Here is a 13,122-nt window from a genome sequence, read left to right on the forward strand (position 1 = left end):
AGGAGGTCAGTCTGTGGGAGGGCATCTGGGAGCAATTTGATAATTAGGCAAGAGGCCTTGACAAGCAGCCTCTGTGGGGTCCACTAGGGGGTCCTGGGGAGGCTGCAGTGAGGTTGGCTGCCCGCCAAACCCCACCCTCACCAATCCTCCACTGCCCTCCTGCCCACACCCTGCCATTTCCCAACAGTCCCTTCTACAGCGCCCCCCAGGTCCCTGTATCTCCCCAACAGCTCTGAGGGGACAAGGTGGGGCTTCGTCTCTCTTCAGCCTCAGGCCCCTTGGCTGGACTCCTCTGCACCCTCTGAGGCTGACCCTGCCGTGGGCCAGAGGAGAATAAAAGGTCCAGAGAGGGCAGCAGTCTGTCCAAGGCCACACAGTGAGGCAGGGAAGAGCCAGAGCTGGGTTCAGGCAGCTCCGTCTGCTGGGGTGTGGGGAGAGTAGAGCCCCTGCAAACTCAGAGCAGGCTGGGCTCCCAGGGATGACATGGCCCTCTCCGTTCTCACCTGCCACATAACTGGGCTGCCCTGAAAGAGGGAGGGTGCTGGGGGCAGCCTACTCTCCCTTGCTAAGAGAGGCTGGGGGCTGGAGGAACTGAAGCTGGGGAGAAAGCTGGGAGCCCACAATTAGAGCAGGAAAGGCCACAAGGAGCAGACAAATGTTAAGGATTAGCTTCTCATTGCCCTCAACTCTGGAAAAGAAGGGGACTCAAATCGGGGGGTGGCAGGGCTGGGTGGCAGGCAGATATCATCTCCATCCTCCTAGAACTCTAGAATTCTGGAATCCCAGGATGGCCCAGACTGGGCAACCCATCACCCATCTTTGGCCTCCATTGTCCCAACTCCCCCTGTTCCCTGGAGCAGCCCTGTCCCTTGCTGCCCTTCGCCCCCATCAGAAAGGAAAAGAAAAACGTGAGTATGTCCGGGGAGGGCCCATCCTCGGGGGGCTGTGCCCTGTTGCCAGAGGTGGCCAATGGGGGCTTCGGCAGGGGGTTCCCGTTGGGGAGACTCCAGGGACCTGCCACTGGGGCTCGAGCCTGGGAGCCGCTAGTGCTCCCCAGTGCTGGGCTGAGTCCTGCACGGGCCCTCCATGAGCACACATGCCTCAAGCATCCCATGTGTCCTCACAAGTGGCATCAAGTGACCTAGCTGTAAGCCGAGGCTTATACTACGCAGGAGGTGACAGGTCAGTAAGCCCCTCGGATCCTGGAAGCCATGATTCCCCACCCCCTTGGTACCACCCTGCTTCTCAGCCTCTGTGTGACCCATGCCCCGTGATGGCCAAGCTGGAAATGAGGTGTCCTGTGCATGGGAACTTAAGGACATGTGAGGGGGCAGAGAATTTGATGTAGACTCTGACAGTGGGTAGCGGAAGGAAGGGCAGGCCTGGAGGAGGGTTGGGTCTGAACAGAGGTATGATGGCTTCCGGGTCCAAGGCAAGTGTGGGAAATGATGGGGTGACACATGGCAGGGAGGTACGGGTGGGAGAGGTCCGCTGAGCCCACTGGCCAGGACTTCAGTGCAAGCTGAGAAGTGGGTCTTACTTGGAGGCCCACCTCTCGTATATGGCAGGTGCCTTCTTCGTGACGTTGCCTCAGCACTGCTCGGAGCCCTACATAGGATGGGTGCTCCCCAAATCCCCCAGCAGGTCCAGACAAGGGCGGATCCTCCTCCCGGGAGGTTTCTGGGAAGCCCTGGGGTCTTGTTCAAAGAGCCCATTAGCCCACTTCCAGGTAAAAACCATTTGGTGATGACTGTGCCCGAACTCACCAGCTTGGGGGTGGAGGGGTTCTTCTCTCTCTCTGCCTGCCTCTGCTCCTGTGACAGCTCCAAACAATCCCAGACACCTCTAGCACGGCCTGGAGCTTTCGACACCCCAGGCAAGGAGAGGCAGCCTGGGGAGAAGGCGGCCCCCTGCTGTGAGCACACCAGCCCACCTCACCCCCTCACCCCCCAGTGGATGGGCGGTGGGGGTGTAGGGGGCTGCGGATAGGACTTGAGTGTTTCCCAGCCTTCATCTGGTAGCCAGATCCTTCAGCTGCGTGGGGTCGAAACTTCTCTCCTGAACCCCACTCCTGGCCCGGGGCAATACAAGTGCCCTGGTCTCGTGGGCCTGGCCTTTGGAGCGCTGGGGCCAGCCGGCTAGCATCTGGAGCCAAGGACCACAGGCTCAGCTAGAGCCCAGCGGCCAGGGAAGCGCTCACCCATGGAGGTGATGTTGCATCTGTCCTCCGTGCCCCCCTCTTTGGGTGTCAGAGTGATTTATGGGCTGAGAGGAGATGCTGAGAGGAGAGCCTGGGGCAACACAAGCAGTCTCAGGGCGTGGTCATCCTCAGGCCTCCCCAGCCGCCACCCTGCCGCAGACTGAGGAAGAGAAAGGGCCTCAGGGCCATGCAACCTCTGGCAGGTCCCTTCTCTCTCTGGGCCTCCACTGCCTTTTTGAATGGGTCTGAAAACCAACCTCAGATGATGGAATGGATTGCCAGAAGGAGCAAGTGAGCTGCTGGACACCAAGCTGCCCGCTCAGAGCCTGGCCCGGGCACAAGGGGGTCACCTTGTACCTTTGCTCCCAAGCCTGGGGTGGCACATGGGCTCCCCGTCTTCCCCTGCTCCCCTACCTTCCCATCTGCCCTACCTCTTCCCTCCCTCCCTCCAGCCCTGGGGGCCTTGTCTACAATGCCCCCCCCCACCGACCCGGGCCCCACATGGCTTGTGCCCCCACCCCTACTTCTGTTGGCAGGCCTCTGGTCAACCTAAATAAAACAGAATCCTTCCTTGTCCTTAATATTTGCCACCACCCAATTAAAAAAAAAAAGAAAGAAAGAAATACAAGTTTTAGTTGTTTATTTTTGTCCTTCCCAACCAGAACATCAGTTCCAGGAAGGCAGAGATTGTTGCCTCTTGTTTGCTGTGGAATCGCTGGGCCCGTGCCTGGAACAAAATAGATGCCCAGTAAACGTGGGCAGATGGGAAGGAGGGAGGGAGGAAGGAGAGCCGGCAGTAGGACTCTGGAACAGGGAAGGCGTGGCTTGGGCCAGCCAGGGAACACCCTGAGGGAAGTGGCACCACGGTGGGCATTTGCCAGGTGGTAGAGGAAGGCACTGTCGTTGGGGGTCCAACGAAACGCCTGAGGACAGGCATGGACATGAAACATGAACATGAACGTGGGAATACAAGAAAGCCAGATGCTGGAGAAGAAGGGAGGGCCGGCCAGGAGGAACCGTGGGGTAGGCGAAATAACAGAAATCTTCATGATGGTAACATAACTTTTTAAAGATTAGGGGTCGTTTAAAAGAAAGGATACCACAGAAGTCTTAACGAAAACCCTGTAGACAGAGTAGGAAGCACACTTGTCAGCCACGCCATAACTTGTACAATGGCTGTGATTAAGGTGAAGGTTAGTCCCAAACTTCCCATGAACTACAGCAGTACAGAGACAGGAGGACACTGGCCAAAGTCACCCGGCTGATAAGGGATGAAACTAGGAACCATCCAGACTTTGGAGGCTAAGCTTTGGGAGGGGTAACCACGGGGGTGGGGGGGGCAGGACTAAGGGTGGCATTGAGGAGGGTGTGGTGATGGGCAGCAGTCTGGAGTGGGGAAAAAAGCACCTGTGTAGGAGAGCTTCCAGGGGGCAGCGTCCCTCTCCAGGGCAGTGGCGCGTGCTGCTAGGGGCTTCACCCCAGAAACCCTAGGCAATGAAGTCTCAAGCGTGGGTAGAGCAGGGCTTCCCAGGCCTTCTGGCTCATACCAGGGAGGCAGAACCTCTTCCTAGACAGGACAGGAAGGACCTGGTGTGTGCCTAGATGGAAGGAAAGGTGCGCCAGGGAAAAGACTGACCTGTGCTAAGCCCTGCGGAGCACCAGCCTGTGTAATGGAGAGGGGACAGGAGCAGAGAGGTGGATGAACTTGGCTAATACTAAGGATTCCCACCAAGTCGGCCTGGCCCTAGTGAGCTCAGAGACTTGTGGGAAGCTGGCTCCCCCAGCTCGGGGAGGGGAGAGCTCACATCCTCCCACTCAGCCCTGTGAGGGGTGGCCTGAACCCTCAGCGGATTCAGGTGGCAACCAGGGCCTGTATGCCCAAGTCTCACTTTCCTATTCTGTGAAACGGGCCATGGGGAAGTGGTGGTGGGGAGGGGCAGGTCGGTGACACCCTGGCTATGCAGGGACCCAGGCAGGGGCTGGGACCACCATTCCTGGGGCTTCAGGGACAACCAGAGGGTGGAGCTGGGGCCCCGGAGTGAGGGACACTGCAACTTTGACCCAAGGACCGCTGAACTCAAGGGGCTGCCTCTGCTCCATTTCCCCCCACGGGGGGAAACTGAGACCCCAGGGCAGGGACCTACCTATTCAGGGCCCACCGTGGGGCAGGAACGGTGGGGACAGCCCAGGGCCTGGTTCCCAGAGATGATCTAAACAGCTAGACTCAGTTTAGAAGATGCAGCCCTGATCCCTGATGCAACCAAACCTCTTGTTGCTCTTCTTGTCATCTCAGTGTCCATGGAGGCCTCCCCTGGGCCTGAGTATTGATGTAGACCAGTTGGGGGAGGTGGTCCAGAAGCAGGACCACACAGGGTGACAAGGCCTGTCCCGGGGGGAGCCCAGAGGCTCTGGGTACCATTTGGAGCCCTCTATGCCTGGAGGAGTCGGGCAGGGCTTCCCAGAGACAGAGGGTGTTGCAGGATCAAAGAAGTTTCCCAGCCACCTAGGGACAGTCAGGAGAGATGGCCTGGACTTGACTGGAAGATGTGCAAGGAGATGGCCTGTGGGAGGCTGTGGGGCTCGGGGCAGCTGTGAGAATGATCAGAGGGCATGTGTGCATGTGGGTATGGAGAGGAGCAAACTGGGAGAGGAGGCTCTAGTGGGGTCAGAGGCGAGGTCAGTGCAGCCCTCCATGGCAGGCTGAGAGCTCGGATGTATCCTGCAGGCCTTGGGGCGCCACAGACTGTTAAGCAGGAGTGCTGAGTCAGGGTCCCCAGCAGAACTTCCTCTGGGAGGGCTGGTTAAAACAGCCATTGCCCAGCCCCACGTCCCCAGAGCATGTGATTCTGTAGAACTGGACTGAGGCCTGCACATTTGGGTTTCTAACCCCTGGGGTAGGGAAAGGCTGGGCTTCCCAACTCTGGGGACAGGCACCCAGAGTGGCTCAGGACTGGGGGCTGAGGAAAGGGAAGTTTGAGGTCTCAAAGGACCCACAGGAACCCAGATCTGGGTGTCAGGCTGCAGCCAGGCCTGAAGCCAGGTGCAAGTGTTTGGCGGGAGAGGGAAAGGGGAGGCCCCTGGGGCTCGACAGATCCCTGCCCTGACCTGGGGGTATGCCTCCTGTGTAGGCCCAGCTGTCCTGAGACATAGCTCTGCAGTGTGGGCTTCCACCTCCTGGAAGCTTCAGGCCCAGGTCCAGGAGAGCCATGAGACCAGGACCTGAGCCTAGCCCCCCAAGGTTCTCTGTCACCCTAATCCTCTCACACTCCTCAGAGCCCGGGTGTCCCATCTCAAATGGCGATAGTAATTCCTGCCTTCCAGAGCTGTTGCGGGTGCTGGAGGGGTAGGGGGTGGGTAGGAAAGCTCTGTGGGAGCTGCACGCCCCCACCCCCCACCCAACACACATGAATTGCTATCACTACCAATATTCCAGGGATGGGACACTTAGCAAGAAAATGTAATGCCTTCACCCACAGCAATAATGTATGGTATTCCAGGCTCCATAATAAATTTGTGCAAAGAAAACATTTGTGATGAGGGCCCTTGGATGTGCAAAGTGAGGGGTGGCTAGGGGCTCACAGCTACCGGTGTTGTGGTGTTGTAGCTCCTGGCGTGGGGCCTGGGGAAGGGCCACCAAGAGCTGGGATCTGAGCCCTGCTCCCTTCCGCACAGACTAAATATTTGGGCTTCCCCGTCCCCGGCCTGGCAGCCTGGCGGGACCCAGGACCCCCTGTGGAGTGGCCACTCTGGGCTTTTGGAGCTGCAGCGGGGGAGGGCCCTCGGGGGTGGTGGAGATGGATCACAGAAGGCCCTGCTTGCACTAGCCAGCCCCTCAAAGGACAGAGCACTGCCCGAGGAGAAGCTGCCTCAGACACGGTGAAACCTGGGACAGCCCTGCCATTGTGGGCCTCAGTTTCTCCATCTGTGGAGTGGGAGTGGGGCAGGAGTGCTGAACAGGCTGATGACTTCCAAGGCCCCTTCTGCCTTCCTGGTGACAGTGGCCTCTCTGAGCCTCCTTCCACCCACCCCACCATAGTCCCTGACGGAGTCAGCCCTCTGTGAGCCCTGGGTAGGGCGCCTACAGAACCAGACAATCCCTTCTGAGCAGGGCAGCAGGTAGACCCAGTGACGACACAGCTGGAGGTCTTTTAGCAATGATGGAAGGCTTTGGAAGAACTCTACTTCCCAGTTTGACACTTTGCAGGGGAGGGCCCAGCTCATGTGAAAAGCCTCCACACGCCACTTGTATTCTCCCTCCTCCCCCAAATAAGAAAAAAGCCCCTGCCTGGCATTGTGGTAGGGCTGAGAAGGAGGCCAGGAGTGGGGAGCTCGTGGCCACAGCCTGTTGGCTGCAGCTTTGAGGGTAGAGTCTCATCAGAAGGTGTCAAATCCCAGAAGCACGATCTTCTGGCAAATATTTACAAGGCCTCGCTCTGCCACAGGCTGTCCCGAGCCCTTGACCTCACCCATGTCTCTCAACATCCTGAAGGGGGGGGGGTACTATGATTGTCCCCATTTTACAGATGAAGAAACTGAGGCACATGAGATGCCACAGTCCCACGGGAATGAAATGGTGGGGCCGATCCTTAGTGTGGCTCCTGAGTCCCCTCCAATGAGTTGTTTGTGTAGGAATAACGGTGTGACAGACTTCCGGGGCCACGTGGCAGATCAGGCTATCAGGACGTGTGGGTGCCATGGCGCCCCGTGTGTAAGAAGCCCCCAGTCAGTGCTGGCCGTTGCTCATCATGGCCGGAGGGGCTCAGACTAGGTATCCATGTCCCAAGGCACGTGAGAGTCTAGGAATCTGATTCTGAGACAGTCAGCCTTCCCGCAGCGCCCCCTTTGGGACCTTCCTCTGGGAGAGAGTGTCCAGCCTCAAGCAGCCAGGCGCCCCCCCACCCAAGAAGCCAGGTCATGAGGCAGACAGTGAGCCTGGGTCTAGGGACTTGATGTGGGGAAAGGCCTTCCTGGAGCCCGCAGCCTCCTGGGGAAAGAGTGAGGGGACGCCTGTGTGTTCCGGAGGCCACAGGCTTTCAGGGCCTCATCAAGTAGCTGGACAAACCTCTCTCCCGGATGCCAGCCCAGCTGTCAGAGGAGCAGTGTGTGAGGGCATAGCTGGGCTTCCAGGCTGCACAGCCCTCCTCACAGCCTCCTGTGGACGCCCCCCTCCCCAGCCCACACACCCAGAGCTCGGCTTTTCCCATAATCCCAAGGCCCTGAGAGCATGTCTCCTGAAGGAGAAACCTTGCTCTCCAAGTTTCTGAGCCCCTGTCACATGCCCGCTCAGCCTGGGAGTCCTCCAGTGTACCCAGGCACTGCTTCTAGTCCTTCCAGGTCCCCTATAGGGATGCTCTGACTCCCTCCCCACCCCCTGGTCCCAGGCTCCCAGCTCACTTTGCTCCCTCCCCCCATGTCTGGAGACTGAGGGCTGGAGCCACATTGGTCTTGGCTCTGATTCCCCCGTGCCTGGCAGAGTGGAGCTCAGGACAGTGCTCTGTGGAGGTTTGTTGACTGACTGACTGAATTCTGATTTGATAACAATGGCTGCCAATAAATAACTCTTGCCATCTGATGGGCCAAGTGTTTGCTGTGCCTTACCTAGCTTGAGCCTCACAATAATTCAAACAGGTGGGTGTTGTCCTTCATGACACTTTATAGATGAACGAACTGAGGCTCAAAAAGGAAGAGGTGTCTGCCAGGTGCCACAGTCGGTGAGGGCAAAGCCAGGAGTCAGGCAGGCCTAGTGGGGAGTGAAGTCGTGCTCCGAACCACAGCAGTGCTCCTACCTCCTCCTGGAGCAGAGTCCTCCCTCTGCCCCCAGCAGGTGTGTCTTCTGGGAACTGGGGCTGGCCTTCCTGTGTCGCCCTCAACCAGCACAGAAAGAGAAGCACGGAGCCCAGATTCAGGGAAGCTCTGGGGAGGGAAAGACCTCCTTACACGGTCCCGTGGCCAAGCCCTGGCTGGGTGGTCCAGCCCCATGAGGGGCTCCATGCTCTGTGCTAAAGTCAGGATGAGCCTGTGCTCACCCCCATTTTACAGCTGAGGTAATGGCATCTTGGGAGCTGAGACTTGTCCAGGGTCACCTGGTTTGTAGGAGTGGTGGCTTGGATGAAACCCTGGCTGTGTGACTCTAAATGGCCATCTCCCTGCCTGTTCCATGGTTGTCACCTCCTGCATAGCTTGTATGTTCTGGAAACATACAGAGAGGGTAGTGGAGTGTCTGCCATGTGGACGTGGACATGTGTTGGGGTGGGAGGGAGGCTGTATGTGTGCTGGAGGTGGTGATATCTGTTTTCCTTGGCTTCAGAAATGGATTTTAGACCTAGCCTGGGCTTTGGCACAGTCAGCAGCTGCCATCCTTGGCCCATTCCTGAGAATCCAGGACCCATCACTGGTGACGATGGGGTCTCTGCTTGTGGGAAGAAGAGCTCTCAGGGACAGCCGGGGGGAAGGGCAGCAACTGTCAGGAAGAGAATGACCCCCCCAAACTGACACCTGAGGGGTAGAAGGGCTGATAGGGGATCTCGCTTGGTGCACGTCAGATGAGCTCCTTCACACGCCAGCAGGGAGAGCATCAGACAAGTGGCCTGTCCCCAGAAGCTGGCTTTGGGTCACCAGCTGATGATGGTTACCTATCCTTTTATCTGGAAGCATCCAGAGCCACAGTCTGCTGCAAGCAGGCTTCTGCCTGCCAGCTCTACCTTCCCTTGGTCAGATGTGCTCTTGGGGGAGAAGAAGGACGATCTATGCCCTAGAAAAATCACCAGGACACTCCCACGTCACGTGGAGGAAAACAAAGCCATAGTCTTAGGTTCTTTAGATTCTAGACATGCTAGACTCTGAGCAACCCAGAGTCCTGAGCTCCCAGGACCATGGAATGTTTTGGGTGGTGGGCCAGAATCTAAGAAAAGCTGAATCAGGATCTTGAGTTAGGAAGTGCCTTAAGGGCAGGGCATCAATGGGCTGGGGGGCCTGCCCCTCCCAGACGCCCGCCCGATCCCCAGCCCCTGCAAGCAAGGCACACTTTTATGGATGCAAAGACGCTAGAGACATAAACACTTGGGCTTTAACTACAGCTGTGCCCCTGTCTAGGAGCTCTGGGGCCTGGGCCTCTGGAAATTCTGTCCTCACCTGCCAGCCCCGAGGACCAGCCTGGATGGGGTATCTGGGATGGTGTGATCTGCCACCTCTGCCACCCCCCACACCTGTATCCCAGGCTTCCAGCCCCCCACCCCTGGAGCCTGGCAGGTGAAGCAATGGGGACTGAGGGGCCGATAAGGAGAATGTCTTCAGCAGCCCTAGGCCCACAGAGCCAAGCGGATATTGATCTGGTCTATGGGAGCAAAGGGACCCATTAAACAGGCTGCTGTTAAATCGCTCTGCCTGAAGCCAGCCATCTCTGCGGGTGGGCGGGGGACATGGCAGGCAGGAGGTGGCTAGACCAGCTTGTGGCTAGCACCCTGGTGGGGGTGGTCTTGGACACCCTGGCTCTAAAGAGCCCAGGGCCTAAGGCAGCCTGGTGCCCACAGGCCCCTGAGCTCCAGCCATACCCCGCTTCCTGGCCTCTTCCCAGCAAACCAGGTGCTGCTGTGCCTTTGCTCACACAGACTCCTCCCCTTGGCCATTTCCTCCAGCTCTTGAAATCCTCCTCAGCAGACCCAGTGCAAATAGCACTTCCTCCATGAAGTCTTCCAGGTTTTCTACTCCCTATTCCTGACACTTTGAGAGAGGTAGGTTTTCCCTCCCCAGATCCCCAAAGCCCCCAGATGGGCCCCGGTTGTCCTCTGACTGTAGTCCTCCCTGCCACACTAACTAGGAGTTGTGGGCCCACTCAAGGGGGACACATGTGCTTCAGCTGCTCACACATCCCACCGCCCACAGATGCAGCATGGGAGCCCAGGCACCAGGTGATGGCGCTGAGCTCCTCAGCTGGGGAGAACAGCGCTGGAAAGTGTTGGCAGAGCTGCGGCCTGATGGCCATGGCTGGGAGCTCCTGAAACCCGCACCCGGCCAGTCGTCCCTAGTCCCTGTGACAGGTATTAAGAACTGCTCGGTCTCCTCTCCCTCCTGTGCGATGCCCTATCTGCCACTCTGGTTCACAGTCAATACCCATTCCCAGCCAGAGGCCACCTCCATCCCTCAGATGCCCATCACAGACTTGCAGCCAGGGAGTTCTGGGCCTTAAACCTCTGCTCTGCTGCCCCTTGCGGTTCCATAACCCTGGGTCTCAGTTTCCTCATCAGTAAATTAGAGATACTGGGCTCTACCTTTCAAAATGGTGAGCTTTATATGAGACAACTATTGCACATGCCCAGAGAGGGCCAGTGGCTGCCTGGAGTCACACAGTAAGAGAGTGGAAAATATGCCGGGATTCCTGTCTCCCAGCCCCAAACTCCCTCTACCCCATCTAGTCTCCCTTGGTCCGGGGCTCCCAGCTGGGGCCTGCATCCTGTTGGAGGCCTGCTCTGTGTAACCTGGCAGCTGGTCACCATGACCTGAGGAACAACAGACCATCAGTCTAGCTCCGGGCTGCGCCCAGGCCCCCCTTGCTTGTTTCTCCGGCCTGACCTGGCCTCCCCAGGGGCCCTTATCTGTCCATTCTCTCCTTTCCCACCAACCTAATCTCTCCCTCTTTTCGGGAGTTCCTGTTTCCTCTCTGCCGCCTTCTTGTCTCCCTCCTCAGGCCCTGACTCTCCTATGTCTCCAGCCAACCTCCCACACTTGGTTCAGAAGCCTTCTCAGAGTGGCTGGTCTTGTCATCCTCTGGGAGCCTCCCTCCCCTGCAGGCCTTCTGGGCATCACAGAGCCCAATCTGGGCCTGTGCTCCTCTTAGGCAGGAGGGAGGAGGCCAAGTGTGGCAGTCCCGCTGGTGGCCAGTGTCCTGACTCCCACAGGTCCATACCTGGCCTTTTTAAATTCTCGGGGTTGGCAACTGGTTCAGGGGCCTCTACAGTTCTTCCAAGGCAATGGTTTGAAGATTTCTACTCCAAAAGTCCAAGGTACCAAGATTTTATGGCTCGAAATCTCTGCCCACAATGAGATCCTGAGGCCCTAGAGAGCCAAGGTTCTGGGATTCACACTGGAGGTCCCGCCCCTGTCCCACGGGCAGTCTTTGGGCTGCTATGACTGCTCTTCCTGGGCAGTCCAGAGTAAGGGCTCCTGAGAAGGGGGCGGGGTCTGGTGGCAGACACACCAGGGCCCCGGAGTCCTGCACCACATGGACCTGCCCTGAGATCAGGAGCCAGCCACCTCCTCGCAGAGCCCTGCCTTCCTCCCCTGCCAGGCAGAGATAACCATGCCCACCTGGGGCTTGCTGTCAACAAGACTTGGGACAGTGTCTTTGGACTTGCACACAGGAAGAGTGCAATGGATAGGTTTGCGATCACCCTGAGAATCACTCTGGGCCCTTAGTCTGATTTCTTCATTTGCTTGTCCTGGTTAAGGTCCAAAGTACACCCCCAAATCCAACATTTCTGAGGCATGAGCTCAGCCCCAGGTGTGCCACTCCCAGATCCCGGGGCCCCACAGGTGCACTGGGCTGGTCCCTGCTCACCAAGAGGCCCCAAATGGGTGGGGGAGGCAGACACAGACACAACACAGACCTGTACTACAACTCGGCTCAATGCAACATCCCAGAGGAGCACAAGTCAGAGAAGGCTTCCCGGAGGAGAGGGCCAGTCAGCTTGGCCTTGAAGGAAGATCAGACAGTGGCTGGCCACAGTGAGTATGTATGTGATGGCTGTTTTTATGGTTCAGAGGGTTGCAGGGATCCTGAGAAGGGACAGATCCCTTCCACCCAGGATGCTAGAGAAGGCTTGGCAGAGATGGCCACAACAGCTTAACAGGACTCCAGCAGGGAAAGCTCCATTCCAGGCCCGTCAAGCACAGCAGATACCCAGAGGCGGGCCCAGCAGTCAGGTTTCTGCACCCACAAGTGCATGCGTGATCTACCTTTGGCTGGAGCGGGGGCGGAGGGATGCCTGGGAAGTTGCAGAAAATGTGCCTGGAAGAGTGACCTATGTGACCTGGGGGAGAGGCCCTGGATGCCAAGCCAGGGAACTGGGGACTGGTTTTGCCGGCTGCGCAGAGCAGGGGCAGCTGTGGGCCCAGAAGACAGCCATGTTCCAGGGACTTGTTCAATGCAGAGTGAGTTTTCTGCAGAGATACTGGCAAGAGCCTCTCCGTGGATGCCCACAACCCCACCACCAGCGTTATCAGTGCTGTAACCACAGGAAAAGGCCCTTCCCACCTCGGAATTTCCTCATCGGCAAAACAGATTGAGAGACGAGAAGACTTATCTTGAGGTTCCTTCCAGCCTGTGATTCCGTGATTCTGGCTACCCTGTCGCGAGCTCCCAGGCAGGGACTTGGGTGGGTGGCCACACGGCCCTCTCTCTTCCCCGCAATGATCAGTCCAGACTACAAGGCTCTGCTCTCCCCCAACCTGCATGTCTCAGTCTCCCCCCACCAGTGCCACTTGGGACGAATCAACCCCACAATTCCCACATGGCCAGGTCTCGAGAGCCCCAGCCCTCTCTCCATCTCCAACTCAGAGACTCGAGGTACCTCCAGCCAAACGCTTGTGACCTTCTTGACCCTCCTTGCCCCACACCCCACCGCCCTAGAGAGAACAAATCCCGAAGGCTCCACTTGTGACACAGGACAGGACTCTGAGGGCTTCTCTCCACACCCAGGGCAGCCTGGCCCAGGCAAAGGTGGGGGTAGGGGGAGGCTTTCCCACCCACAAACTTTCATCTCTGTCACCTCCCCTTTTACAAGTGGGGAAACTGAGGCATGGGCGGATGGCAGGGGAAGCCTCCCCCACAGTCACACAGAACACCCACCACGGCTGGTGAGAGCCTGGGTCTGTTACTACCTCCCTGAGGTCTGCGTCCCCAACTCCCCGGGGTAGGTCTTCTCTGG

This window comes from Mustela putorius, unplaced genomic scaffold, assembly GCF_011764305.1.
Source record: "Mustela putorius furo isolate JIRA1106 unplaced genomic scaffold, ASM1176430v1.1 tig00003987_pilon_pilon_pilon, whole genome shotgun sequence".
Classification (NCBI taxonomy): domain Eukaryota; kingdom Metazoa; phylum Chordata; class Mammalia; order Carnivora; family Mustelidae; genus Mustela; species Mustela putorius.